At 38.2% G+C, this 15430-nt stretch overlaps 1 long non-coding RNA gene across 1 annotated transcript in view; it reads left to right on the top strand.

Moving 5' to 3' along the window:
* Positions 1–496: 496 nt before the first annotated feature.
* Positions 497–15430, top strand: part of LOC141581480 (uncharacterized) — a 239668-nt gene continuing 224734 nt past the window's right edge. Inside the window, exon 1 of the long non-coding RNA XR_012514146.1 lies at positions 497–1291. This is a non-coding gene — a long non-coding RNA (uncharacterized LOC141581480). The remainder of the gene's footprint in view (positions 1292–15430) is intronic.

Below are 15430 nucleotides of genomic sequence, written 5' to 3'. Positions count from 1 at the left end.
GAACAATTCTGTGTTAAGACAATTGTTTTTCATCATTGTTCAGCTTTTCGTCTCTAGATTGTATTTGTCTTTTGAAGAGTTTCATATAAATAGAATTATATAGTATGTACTCATATACTTACCAATGTTTTTTGATTTTTTGTTTTTTTGAAACAGAGTCTCGCACTGTTGCCTGGGCTGGAGTGCAATGGTACAATCTTGGCTCACTGCAACCACCGCCTCCTGGGTTCAAGTGATTATTCTGCCTCAACCTCCCTGGTTAGCTAGAATTACAGGCACCTGCCACCATGCCAGCTAATTTGTGTATTTTTTGTAGAGACGGAGTTTCACAGTATTGGCAAGCTGGTCTTGAACTCCTGACCTTGTGATCTGCCTGCCTCAGCCTCCCAAAGTGCTGGGATTACAGACATGAGCCACTGCACCCAGCCCCGATGTTTTTGAAATTCTAATTGTGATAGAAAACATTGATAAAATATTCGTTTTAGATGTTAAAAATTGTTGGCTTAAGTAGCATCTTAAGGCAGAAAGGAGAATGCAGAATATTGAGGCTGGATATATTTTTTTTTTGAAAGAGAAAAAAAGACAGTAGTTACAGATAGCAATTCAGTCACTTAATTTTTAGGTTGTTAATAGTAGTTGGATATTTGGGGTTACTGATGAGATGATTCTGGCACTGATGTGCAGAACAAACCACATCTCCATAAGGAAATTTTTTCTGGCAGTCCCAGAAATGGCTCACACCCTCAGAGAAGGTGGGTCAGGTGGGGAACTTGTTGAGAGTGAGAATGATAGGAAATGATGATTTATTTGAAGGATGTAAGCAAGATCTGCCTAAGTCAAAAGTACAACATCTTAGAGAATCAGAAGCCACTTTAATATTGGAAATGATTTAAAAATTAAAAAGAGACATTAGTGTGGAACACACTTTCACTTTGTAAAATCACCACAGTCATTTCCTTTAAAGCAAGACAACTCTGAAATATTTTACTAACTAGTCTCATAAACTTTCCAGTCTGCTGGCAAAGCCTCTGTGAAGAAGAATGGCAGGAAAGAAGAGTAAAGAGATATTACAGAGTGATTTCTCACCAAAGTTGACTGTGAAGAGTCAACTCTTTGTCCACTCATGCTTGTTCAGTACTTACTTATTGAGTGCATATTATTTCACAGGCTCTCTGCCAGACACTGCAGATAGAAATGTGAATACGAACAGCACAGAGGAGTCCCCAGCCTGGCACGGTTGACTTACAAAGAGTGCCAATTATACTGCAGTGTGTCAGCTCCTGTAATTGAGGTATGTACACATTTTTAAGTGTGATTAGGGTTAGAAATGACAAATTCCATGTGAAATGGTACAGCATAATTTTGCAGGACCAGAGAGAAGGTCAACAGGAACAGGCCCAGGATTTAGGAAAAAATTAGCAAGTTGGATAAATAGCCCCTGAGCAACCAGTTGGGGTAGAGAAAAGGTACCATCAGAGAAAATTCAGAGGACACAGCAGTAGGTGCCTTGCCTTTCCCCAAGAATGTCCCATGCAGGGCCTGAGTCCTCCCTGGGCACAGGGCCCCATTGCAGAGACACATGCTAAGCCCATGGTTCCTGATTCAGGCTGACAGAATCATTAGTCATTAGTCAGTCCTAGAGCACTTCATACTATCTGTGACTTCAGTAAGTCATTGAACTTTTCTGTACCCCAATTTCTTCAATTGTAAGGTAAATAATAATAGAAGCTATCTCATAGGGCTTTTGTCCTTTTCCCTAGGATTAAGCGAATAATATGAATTAAAATTATTAGCACTAAGCTCACACAAGGAAGGCACTGAGCAAATGTTTGCAGTTACTATAATTATAGTAGAAGAAAATAACTGTTTTCTAATTCTTCTGATTTTTGAGGTATAGCCTTCTGAAGTTGTGCCCACCTCATAAATGGTTTCAAGAAGTGGCAGGGCTATTTACAGGAAGCTCTACATGCTCGATATATGGCAGAGAACTGACTGGGAAAAGATAGAATTCAAATCTATTCAATGATGAAGGGAATTAATAGGGTAACTCTTTTTTTTTTGAAACAATGTCTCACTCTGTTGCCCAGGCTGGAATGTAGTGGTGTGATCATAGCTCATTGCAGCCTTAAACTCCTGGGCTCAAGCGATCTTCCCACCTCAGCTTCCTGAGTAACTGAGACTACAGGCATGCACCATCATGCCCAGCTAATTTTTTACTTTCTGTATAGACAAGGTTTCACTATATAGCCCAGGCTAGTTTCAAACTACCGGCTTTAAGCAATCTTCCCACCTAAACCTTCCAAAGTACTGGGATTACAGGCGTGAGCCATCACGCCGAGCTCCATAACTCTTTTTTTGCTTATCAAGTCCTTGAAATAAGTCAGGGAGATGAAAATACCCATCCTTATTGTCTCTTTCTGACTGAAATTTTATAGTCTCTGTGCCCATTCTATAGCAAAATGAGTTTTTACCAAACTCTAGCAAAATTAATATACTAAGAGAGAAGGATAAGCATTGTTAATTTCAAATTGGATATTTGATAAGAAATTGATAAGCATTGTTATTTTCAAATTGGAATTTGAGACCCAATTTGAGTTATAAAATTAAAGTTTTGTGACAAATGCTTTTTTAAAAATATTTCAGATAATATGGGTATTATTTTATAAACTTCTAGTTTCACTTATGCAAATAAGAAATAATATAATGATTGACACTGAGATAGTGCCCAACATTGTTCGCAGAACTTTATAGTAACTCAGTTAATACTCATAACAATCCTAAGAGATAGGTCTTATTACCAACCCAAACTTGCCAATGAGGAAACCAAGGGGTTAAACAACTTCCGAAAAACAGAGAATTGGTAAATTCTAGATACAGAGCACAAACCTGGAAGCCTGGCTCTACAGCTATGAATTACATGATAATGTAATATGTACATCTTACTGTGGATCTGGGTCAAAAAAGTTTGAAAACCACTATGATGAAGGAAATATGGGCAACTCCTACCGCCCCAGCATCCCTAGCAAAGTGCACTATTTTTGCAGACCCTCAATCTGCTGGGTGATCACAGCCAGTTTCAGCGTTCAGGTGACTTCTGAACTTCAGCAAAATGATTTAGTCCATTTAAGAATAAGAATAATGTCAATCCATGTGAAAGAATAAAATATCAGCAGAAAATCAAACACCACATGTTCTTACTCACAGGCAGGTGTTGAACAATGAGAACACATGGACACAGGGAGGAGAGCACTACACACTGGGGTCTGTTGGGGGAAAATGGGGGAGGGATAGCGGAGGGGGGAGGTGGGGAGAGAGAGCATGGGGAGAAATGCCAGATATAGGTGAAGGGGAGGAAGGCAGCAAATCACACTGCCATGTGTGTACCTATTCAACAATCTTGCATGTTCTTCACATGTACCCCAAAACCTAAAATGCAATTAAAAAAAAAAGAATAAAATATCAGTCTTCAAGGGCATGCCTTTAGGAAGGAAATTGGTGAACTGATGGAATGTGCCTACCATAAAAAAATTAGTATCATTCACAAAACACTATTTTAAATAATGAACATTAACCATGCACCTACGTATTCTAAGTACTATGGGGAGCAATAATAAATAAAATTGGGGCCTTTGTTCTTAAGTAGTTTATAGTCTAACAGGAGAGAGAAGCAAACACAAAATATGAGTCACAATATAACTTGATAGGTTCCATGACAGAAATATGAAGAAATGCAGTGAACTCTTCAGTTTTATGTGAGTAGCCACCAACTTGGCCTGGAAGATCAAAAAAGCTCCTGGAAGAGCCACTCCTTGACTTGAATCTTGAAAGTAAAAAGAAGAGTGAGGTTTTTTTCAGGCTGTGGAAGGAATGTGTACAATAAAGTGAAGGGATGGGAGGGCAGGGCATGTTTATAAAATTGAGTTTGTTCCGACTTAGCCCTTACTACCATATTTCCTAGTAATGAGAATGACCTTGCAAATAAACATTCCCTATTTTTCTTCCTTCCTTCCTTCCTTCCTTCCGTCCTTCCTTCCTCCCTTCTTTCTCTCTCTCTCTCTCTTTCTTTCTTTCTTTTTTTGAGACAGAGTCTCACTCTCACCCAGGCTGGTGTGCAGTGGAGCAATCTTGGTTTACTGCGACCTCCACCTCCCAGGTTCAAGCAATTCTTCTGCCTCAGCCTCCCAAGTAGCTGGGACTACAGGCATGTGCCACCAAGCCCTGCTAAATTTTTTTTTTTGTATTTTTTAGTAGAGATGAGGTTTCAACATATTGGCCAGGCTGGTCTCTAACTCCTGACATCGTGATCCACTGATCTCGGCCTCCCAAAGTGCTGGAATTACAGGCGTGAGTCACTACGCCTGGCAACATTCCCTATTTTTCTACAACATCCTAATAACTGAAGAAATACTGAATCTTGACAAAATAACTGTTTTTTTCCTAGACTCAATTGAGTATGTATAATGGAATACTATTGCAGTTGAAAAGGCAATATCTACCCATATTATGCCTGTTCCTAAGATTCTGCTGAATTAGCTTACCTAAAGTTTTAGTGTACTTCAAAACAGTTTCTACTGATTGATTCACTGCCTTTCAAAGATGATGCTGTAGGCAGCAACTTAAAACTTGCCTCACTTGTCCTGATTATATTACATTGAGGGTTCACCAATTCTCCAGGACAGAACGAGCCATAAGAATGTCTTCTCCCAATCTACACATGCTTTTTAACAATGTGCCTCAATAAGCAATGCTAGCTTTTGGCATCCAGAGTTCGGTAGAATGTATAGTGATGCAGTGTCATCTTTTGAAACAATTGGCTCCATGCTTGGAAGAGCAGGGAGGAAGGGTGATATATATAATAGAAACGAAATCCTTGGGGAGGCTCCGTAAAAACTTCACTGTCCTACAAGTCAGCTGGATGAACCTGAGCATGTGCTTCAATTCTTAGAGCCTCAGTTTCCTCAACTATAAAATGAGGTTGTTCTGATTTTTAAATGTTCGATTTTGAGGGCATCTTAGGCTCTTCTTGAGAATGAAAGGAAAAAGCCATCAAAGATTCAGATAGCTTACAGTCATGCTGTACCATAGCTCCTATTTAATTATTTTGAAGGAACCATAATGGAAGCCAGTTTCTTCTCTTACTAGACTTAGCTATATTCTGGCTCGAGAATGTGAAGTTAGACCCTCTGCTTGTGCCCCTGGGATGTCATCACATCTGTAAAACTGCTTTGCCTACATTACTGGCAGCCTGTGACGCTGCTCTATTTGACTTCCCCTTTGCTGCTTTACCTCCATCATGGAAAAGCCTTTTGTATTGAAGACTTAAAACCGCTAGCTAGTAGACAGTCTGTGAAGGTTAAGAGTTGCATAAAGGAACAGAGATAAAAACCCATGTGATGTCAAAGAATCAAGCTCTTGGGACCTTTAAATCCACTGTACATATTCAGATGAGTCCTCTTGAGAGCTCAGGGTAATAGTTCCTCTTTGCAGAGAATTGCATTTACCCACTTGCTCCCTGTTCTTATGAAATGCATATTAATTCAAAAGAAAACCAGAGCTTTACCAGTTTAATGATGTATATTTTATGGTCTTTTCATCGAGTTCACATATTTGATTGGTTACCCACTTATCTGTGGTTAAGGAAATGCTGAATCTGGCTCCTGTGCTGTTGCTATAGCGATTCCTGGGAGACAAAAGCCAGGCATGAAGTATTCAGCTGAAATTTTTATCAAACTAATGTTTAAATTAAATGTGGACTTAATTTATTTATTAAAATATTTAAAATACAGCCATCTGGGAAGCTGAAGCACTACTTTCCCAATTACCTTTTCCTTTTCCTTGTTGATTGCTGTTTTATGCACACAGGTGTCTTCAGCAAGAGTGACTCACTTGCATTTTCTTATTATGAGGTGAGAATTGCTGAGCTACCATGAAAATAGTTAAGTGACTGGATTAGCTAAAAAGATGGTCTTCTTGGGCAAGAGCTTAAGCTTTTATTCTTTGATGAGAGAAATTTAATTAGAAAAAAATTTCAGATGCTTACTGAGATATGCGCCCCCTTTCCACCTTATACAATGGACTGAATATTGTTTTAAGTCACAATAACTGTACTTAGAAAATGCGGGTTTCTTTCTAATTCAATTTTGCATAGAATGTCCTCATTCACCTTTGCTGGTGTATCATGCTTATATTTCTCTATATACATTTCAAGACAAAATAAGCTAACTTGTGCGTGGTGGGTCAGACATTTATTGTGCCACATTCTCACACAAGAGCAAAGATATGAAAATGAGATCGATGGAGATAGGTAGAATGGAAGGTTCACCCAGACAGCAGTGGAAGGACAGGTCATCACTCGAGTACTGCATATGTAAAACATCCTCCTCAGCCCCTTGTTTAGTATTGTACAAACAAGGCATCAGAAAACTTTTCCTGTAATGATCCAGAGAAGAAATATTGTTGGTTTTGCAGGCCCTCCACCTGTTGTCATTACTCGATTCTGACACCATAACACAGAAGCAGTCATAGACAGTGTGTTCCAATGAAATTTTACATATTAACAATGAAATGTGAAACTTACATGATTTTCATGTGTCACAAAATATTCTTCTTTTAATTTTTCTCTCCAACCAATAGTGTAAAAACTATTCTTAGTTCATGGGCTTCTGGAATAAGAGGTAGTGGACTGACTTGGTCATCCTGTTGCTGTTTGCACTCCTCTGGCATAGAATGCTAGAAGGGTGGAATTCAGCTGGGCACGGTGGTTCACACTTGTAATCTCCCACTTCTGGGAGGCTGAGGCAGAAGTGTCATTTGAGGCCAGGAGTTTGAGACCAACCTGGGGAACATCACATGACCCCATCTCTACGAAACATTTTTTTAAAATTAGCCAGATGTAGTAGCATATGCCTATACCCAGCTACTAAGGAGACTGATGCAAGAGGATTGTTTGAGCCCAGGAGACTGAGGCTGTGATGAGCTATGATTGTGTCACTGCTCTCTATCCTTGGCAACAGAGAAAGACCCTGTCTCAAAACAAAACACACACACACACACACACACACACACACACACAAAAGAAAGAAAGAAAGAAAGGGGAGGGGATAGTGTCTACAGTATCTGGAGTCAGTATCTCTCTTTGAATCCCAGACTTTTCCTTTCTACCTGTTTTGCTGTGGACAATTAATTTATCTGTATCTTGGTTTCCTCATGTGTACAATGAAGTTGGTAATAGTACCTACTTGGAGATTTTTGAGATTAAATAAGGGAATGTATATCAGCTGAAAAGAATTGTTCTTAACATGGTATGCTCACTAACAGGCATAATTATTACCTACAGAGTGCCTCTGTTCACTGAGGAAGATGCTTGATTATCCTGGGACTAACTGAAGTAGCAAGAGTTGATATTCATGGAAAGAGCCAATGTAACTTAGAGTGAGGATATAAACATCCTTCCTTTTCTGCAGGCACCAAAGCAATGCAAGCTTTCTTTCCCTCATCTGCCCTGATAGCCTGCTCCTGGCCACTATCTATGGCCCGCTTATGATGAATGCTTCCCTGTGGAAACAGCTGCTTGTGCTCTGCGTGCCCGTACCTTCTGCCACAAAAAATTTAATCATTTTTATTTTTTTTCCACTGCAGTTTCTAAGTGTTGACACAGTCATTTCAGGACTAGTCTCATCATTTTCAGATCTTATGATGGCCATTTTTTATACTTCATAAATCCAGACAGGCAAAATTTTGTTGAACATTATACAGCTGTTGGGTAGCAGAGAACTGCCCTCTCAGAGCTGTCGATGAAAACACAATTTATTTTTTATTTTTTTTTTAAATGATGCTTGTTGTTTTTCTCCTCATGTAACCGCTCCCATTTGGGAAGTTTGGAGCTGAGAAATATTTTTAAAGAGGGAAATGTAGAAGATATAGGATGGGAATGTTCTATTTGCGAAGAAGTTTGAAAATACCTTGAGTTTTTCCTATGATGATTTACTTTTTTAAAACACATGATTGATTTAAAATCTTTCAAATCTGTTTTCCCAAGACAGATCAAATCAAATGGATTTTTATTTAGAGATACCAGCCACGAAAAGAAATGCTGCATCAAAATGTTATCTCCAATTTCGGCCACACGTACATCCATTTGGAAAATTTCATAATTTTCTAACCATACTTTTTATTGCTGCTTGAAAATTTTGTCAGACACTTTCTGGGATTAGTCATTTTCATATGATTGTGATTCCTATGACACTTTTTTAGATGTGTGATTCCCTACTAAGTTGTATTGTATTTTATTTTTTAATGCTGAATTATTGATCCATTCAAAGCATAAAAACATGATTTTGAGAGTCAATTTTAATCCTGGACCGTCACTTAGTAGTTTTGTCATTTGGGGTAAGTTTAAACTGTCTTTGCTCAGTTTCCTCCTCTGAAAGAAACAAGGGGGTAATAATTGCACCCACCCCATGCAAATATTGTAAAGAATATAAATGATAACAGACATAACACTCCTAGAATTGTGCCTAGCACAGAGTAAATGTTATCTCTTTCTATTCATTTATTCATTTAGCCTTGAGTTCGTGTGTCCCATAATGCTGTGGGATCAGCCTCTTTTATTTATAGCTGTGTGACCTTGGGCAAGTTACTCAATCTTCCTGAAACTCAAGCTTCTCATCTGTAACATGAGGATAGTAAGAACTTACCTAATGGAGTTGGTGTGAGGAGAAAATTTGCTAATACATTTAAAGCATTTACATCAAGGCCTGATGCATAGTAAGTGTTCAGTAAGTGTTAGCCATTATTATGTTTGTAATTTGCCAAGGCCCCGTGGTACTTCTGGGTTTCAGTGGACAACTGCTGTCATTGTCCACTCAGAAACTGGTAAATGAGATCACTAAGGCAATGATTATAACAGAGTGTGATCATTGTGATGACAGAGGTGTGTAGAGACAGTGCTTAGTCGAAGGTAACAAACATAAGGCCTTGTCTCTTGGCTTCTAAAGATAAAACTTTAACATTCTACTGTTGTAAACTCATGGAGATAATTGAAAGTGAAAAAATATTAATGTGGACATGAACTTTACACCCTCCACAAAAATTAACTCAAAATGGAACACAAACTTAAATGTAATGTGCAAATGTATAAAATCTAGGAGATAATGTAGCAGAAAATCTAGATGACCTTAGGTTTGGTGATGATGTTTTAGTTGCAGCATCAAAGGCATGGTTTGTGGAAGAGAGTTGATAAGCTGACCTTCATTAAAATAAAAAGTTTCTGTGCTGCAAGAGTCACTATGAAAAGACAAGCCACAGACGGGGAGAAAATATTTGCAAAAGACATACCTTATAAAAGGATACTAACCATAATAGGCCAGTGCAGTGGCTTATGCCTATAATCATAGCACTTTGGGAGGCCAAGGTGGGCGGATCACCTGAGGTCAGGAGTTCAAGACCAGCCTGGCCAACATGTTGAAACCCTGTCTCTACTAAAAATACAAAAGTTAATTGTGGATGGTGGTGTGCACCTGAAATGCCAACTATTCGGAAGGCTGAGGCATGAGGGTTGCTTGAACTCTGGAGGCAGAGGCTGCAGTGAGCCAAGATGGTGGCACTGCACTCTAGCCTGGTGACAGAGTGGGACTTGTCTCAAAAAAATTAAAATAAAATAAAATAAAGAAAAAGAAAAAGAAAAAAGAAAATTTTTCGTAATATACAAAGAGTTCTTAAAACTAAACAATAAGAACACAAACAACCCAATTAAAAATGGGATCCAAAAAAGACCTGAACAGATACTTCACCAACAAAAGATATACAGATGCGAATATGCATATGTAAAGATGCTCATATCATATGTCATCAGGTAAATGCAAATGAAAACAACAGTGAGATGCCACTACCTCTTAGAATGTCCAAAATCCAGAACACTGACAACAGTAAATGCTCACGAGGGGTGACACAACAGAAACTCTTATTCATTGTGGGTGGGAATGTAAAATGATATAGTTACTCTGGAAAACAGTTTGACAGTTTCTTATAAAACTCAACATACTTCCACCATATAATCCAGAAATCATGCTCCTTGGTATTTACCCAAAGGAACAGAAAACTTATGTTCCCCAAAACTTTCATGCAGATATTTATAGTAGCGTTATTTGTAATTGTCAAAATTTGGAAGCAACCAAGATTTTTTTCAGTAGGTGAATGAATAAATGGTGGGACATTCAGACAATAGAATATTAGTCTGTGCTGAAAATAAATGAGGTACCTAGCTATGAAAAGTCATAAAGGAAACTTAAATGCATATTACTAAGTGAAAGAAGGCAATCTTGAAAGGCTATATACTATATAATTCCAAATATATGACACTCTGGAAAACTCAAACTAGACAGTAGAAAGACTGGCAGTTGCCAGAGTTTGGGACGTGGGAGGGGTAAATAGATGGAGCACAGAGAATTTTTAGGACAGTGAAACTATTCTATGCTACTACAGTGGTGGATACATGTCATTATACATTTGTACAAACTCATAGAATGTACATTACCAAGAGTAAATCCTAATGTAAACTATGGACTCTGGGTGATAATGATGTGTCGATTAAGGTTTATCAATTGTACCAAATGTTCCACTCTGGAGAGGGGGATGTTGATAATAGAGGAGGCTGTGCATGTGAAGGTGCAAGATGTATGTGGACTATCTCTGTACCAGCCTCACAGTTTTGCAGTTAACCTAATATCTCTTTAAAAATAAATTCCACTTTAAAAAAACCCAAAAGCCCCCCCCAAATATATAATTATTGCGTTTTCTAATCCTTGATACAAGAATCAACTGGTGATTATTAAGAGAATATTTCTTAAAATCTTTTACCAAAAACACAAAGTTCTGGCTGGGTGAATTGGCTCATGCCTGTAATCCCAACACTTTGGGAGGTCGAGACTGGAAGATTGCTTGAGCCCAGGAGTTTGAGATCAGCCTAGGCAACATAGTGAGACCCTGTCAGTACAAAAAATTAAAAAAAAAAAAAATTAGCTGGGCATGGTGGCATCATCTGTAGTCCTAGCTACTTAGTAGGCTGAGGCGGGAGGATTGCTTAAGCCCAGGAGGTTGAGGCTATATTGAACTGTGATCGCCCCACTGCACTCCAGCCTGGGTAACAGAGTGAGACTGACTTAAAAAGAAAAATCAAAATACAAGTTCTGCTAATCTCAAGTGATAAGGATTTTGTGGTTTAAATACTTGCAGAAATTCTGGATTATAGATTTATTTACTGCAGAGCACTTCATACTCTTTTAAAATACTAAAGTGTATTGGGTGTCTCTTTGCAGGGATAGAATATTAACGTTTCTTCAGTTTATTTGATCATGGTACTCCCTCTTTCTCTCCCCTGCCCCTTTTTTTTGCTCTCTCTCTATGCGTGTGCGTGTGTGTTTTATTCTATGCCCTTGTCCAGTAGAACTCATTTTGGAAAACGATGCTTTATCTTTTTATACTCTCATCTAACACTCATATAAGTCTGCTGCATTGCCTCTTAGCAACATCCCTGCTGGTGTTCTGAAGGTCAAAATATAATATTGTGCCAGACACAAATATGTTCTTCCTATTTTCTAGACTTTAAAGGATTACTAGAGTTTTACTTTTGAACTGCCTACAGTGAGTTAATCATGAACATCTTAGAATATTTTTTAAAGAAAAACTTACTCAAAGTAACAGGTTAACACTTTGAAATTGAAAAAAATAGGAACAAATAATAAGAAAAAAAGGTGGCAGTTGAAATCCATTGCAAATATTTACTTCCCCACAGTCTTTCATCTCCAATTTGAAAGAATTCTGTTTTGTGCATTAATAAAAATTTCTCCCCTGTCTGATTCAAGCTCACTTTCAGGTAATGCTTGTACAATGTTCATAACCAGAAAGATACGTTCATAAACATAACTATTCATGTTATATAGGCAAGGATACATTGCCTGAAAACAAATGTATCTTTTTGAAGAATGAAGGGAATGGCAATGGCCAAGGTCGGCTAACAGAACATGTTACCTGTGGTTGTGAGTTGTAAAATGCCTACATAGACAATCAGGAGTCCATATTGAATTTTTTTGAAATCCAGGTCTAGCTAGGAATTGAAAACAACAAAACAACAACAAAAACACACTTTTGGTCTAAACTGTTGTTTTTATAGGCATCCCCCCAAAAGTACATTCACATATGCCTGCAAAACCTCAAATACAAATTAACATTTCCAAAGCATGTGAACAGTTTGGTGGCAAAACCCACGTGATGCTGGCAGGCATGCTTAGTCACCCTGCTGTCCTGAACTCTGAGTGAGTCATGGAGCCCTAGGGATCTACCTAAACTAGGGCTTCATAACTAAAGCAGATGGCAGTCCTATTTGTACGTGGCAGTTTGGGGATAATAATTCAGTTCTTAATAGAGAATAAAGATGGATTTAATAAATTTAGTAAAGCCTGTAATTAAACAAGTTAAAGGTCTTTAAAACTATCCAATAATTGATTGTATTTTTCTAATTTGTTCTCTCAAACTAAATTTGACCTGTCAGGCTGACACAGCTCCATGTACATTGGATTATTGAAGGGAGGCAACAAAATCATTCCAAAGCATAGAGCTTGGATCACACAGTCTTGAAGGAAAGCAAAAGAGGGACTAGAGACTGCCCTGTAATATTTCAGTTACTTTTAATTTGTCTTCAGAGCAGCAGCGTGAGTTTAGAAATGCCATGTTCTGCTCTTTCTTCACATTATTGGGAACTTACGATTTTTAAAAGAATTAAGACATGGGCCGGGCGCGGTGGCTCAAGCCTGTAATCCCAGCACTTTGGGAGGCCTAGGCGGGTGGATCACGAGGTCAAGAGATCGAGACCATCCTGGTCAACATAGTGAAACCCCGTCTCTACTAAAAATACAAAAAAAAAAAAAAAAATTAGCTGGGCATGGTGGCTCATGCCTTTAATACCAGCTACTCAGGAGGCTGAGGCAGGAGAATTGCCTGAACCCAGGAGGCGGAGGTTGCGGTGAGCTGAGATCGCGCCATTGCACTCCAGCCTGGGTAACAAGAGTGAAATTCTGTCTCAAAAAAAAAAAAAAAAAAAAAAAAAAAAAAAAGAATTAAGACATGAATTCTAAAAGTGCTTCACTTTTTTTTAACAGCAGGTACTTGATTGTTTAGATGTAATTGCTTGAGCATATTTTGTGAGGAAAAAATTAGAAGTTTAACATTTGTATGTATTGGTTCACCAATATCATATTTCTCTTCTAGTCACTCCCAGGGATCTTTTCCTGATAGCTAAAAAAACTTAAACACTACCTGAAACCTAAGGCCTACTTCAGACCCTATGCTGTAGAGCTATTCTTAGTATCTCATTTTTCAGAACAGGTAATTAAAGCAAGCAGGTGGTAAGAAATTCACCCAGCATTGACCAATTAGTCTGGAGCAGAGCTGGGATTTGAACTTGAGTGCTTTGTCCTCAGAGCCTGTGCTCTTAGTCTTGATGCCTGGAGTCTTCCAGATAGAGTCTTCCTACAGTATAGAAGAGGCTCATTCTGAAACCGCTGTAACTCCTTGAGCCATTTATTTCTCATTAACCAAGTGTGATGGAAAAAAGGAAGCACACACGTGAGTGGCAAAAAATGCCACAGTATCAGATGAATTCTGAAAGATGAGATCCCAAATGTTTTGGACTATGGTAACCACCTTAGCTGTGTCTTCTTCCCTTATAGCTATTTTGTAGTGTTCATTAGGGTGCATAAGGGCCACTACATTTGTAAGATGTTAGCCCCATCACATTGTGTCACATTCCATATATAGTAATCAACATGGGTAAGTGGCAAGCTAATGTTGGCCAACCAATTTTCTTTTTTTAATGCTAGAGAAGGAAGGAAGTAAAAGCAAAGATGAGGCACTGCATTGGTTTCATTAAGATTATGCTTCTAGGAAAATGTTGTGATCGTAGAGCAATTAGGTGAATGAATAATTATCTTTAATATCCACAGGCAAATAGTGGGTAGTTCAGGCTCACATGCTGTGATAAAAAACAGATACTAATTCTGTGGTCAAAGTAAATTGTACATAGCTCCCTCCATTTCTGTAAGTATCCAGGATTCTTGTCGTTTCTTTTCTTAGGGATCTTTCCTTCTCTTAACTGGAGAAATGCCCTCTATAAATGAATGAACCCTGCAGTCACCGCAATCTGTTTCAAATTATGGTTGTTTATTGTGGATTGCAATGTGCCAGCCTCAGCCCTGTTGAAACTCTTCTTTGAATGAATCTGGTTCGTGTGGTTGGTACTCTCAGCTAACCAGTATCCAGAGTCCCACCGAGCTTTTATAACACTCTGAACAACTTTTACAGTAATTTAATGCCTTTGAATGCAAAATTTGGGTGTCTTTTATTTACAGTGCTTCAGTTTAAGAGTTTGAGGACTTTATAACATTCCCACTGTTAAGTGCAGAGCTTCAGAAGTATTTATCAACAATGTTAAATGAAGCCACCTGTCACAAAATTAACTGGTACAAAGCTCATCGTTATATTTGATAACATTTTCATGTCTATGAAAGAAAGCAATGTTTCATCTTGGTACATATGATTTGTATATAAAGTGTTTCTTCCTGGCAAATGTTGCTGTTTCCCAGTATTGATTTTCCCCTAAGTAATAGGCATGCCTCGCGGTTTTAATTCCCATCTTCTCTTTAAGCTCTGAGATGTAAGTAGAAGTTGCTCTTTGGGACTTGCAGAAGGGCTGAAAGGAAGCAGTAAGTTAGGAAGTGAAATTTTTGGATTTTCTCTCTCCCTGGGGAGCAGGCTGATGGCTGGAGATCTAACAGCTATCATGGAGCATTAAGTAATTCTGAAGATGCTAAGGCTTATCTTGACAGAAAAAACCCAAGTCCCTGATGTTCATAGGCAGACCTATCCTAGCCTTCCTACTTCTTTATTTCTTTTGTGTGAGAAACAAATAAATTTCCATTTTGTTTAAGGCTATTAAACTGTTTTTCTCTCTTTTCATCTGTTTGGCTTAATGCTATTTATAGGCAAACTCAGTTCTAAGAATAGAGCAGTTGATTTAAGTGAATATTCAAACAAATGTTTAATGGTATGGTAGAGTTAAGATGTTAATAAGAATTTCTTGATCTATCAAGACTTCTAAATAAAATATTTTTCTTCAAGTTTCTAGTCTAAATTAGGGTGAGTTTTTAATAAGTGACCAAAAAGAATGCAATACAAAATTGTCATGACCAACTGGAAGACGTGTGGGATAGCTTCGAAAAAGATCAACCGGCCTAGGCTGAACAGCATTTCTCAGAATTTCCTTTCCTGCATGTTTACAGAGATAGTGGGCCATAAGAAAGATCCCTTAGGATATTTGGAAAGCAGAAGCAAGCTTCGGAGATTTTGTAGCTTACACAATGCTGTTGCATATCGTGGG

Source organism: Saimiri boliviensis, chromosome 15 (assembly GCF_048565385.1).
Source record: "Saimiri boliviensis isolate mSaiBol1 chromosome 15, mSaiBol1.pri, whole genome shotgun sequence".
Classification (NCBI taxonomy): domain Eukaryota; kingdom Metazoa; phylum Chordata; class Mammalia; order Primates; family Cebidae; genus Saimiri; species Saimiri boliviensis.
This window is presented reverse-complemented; position numbering and strand designations above follow the sequence as displayed.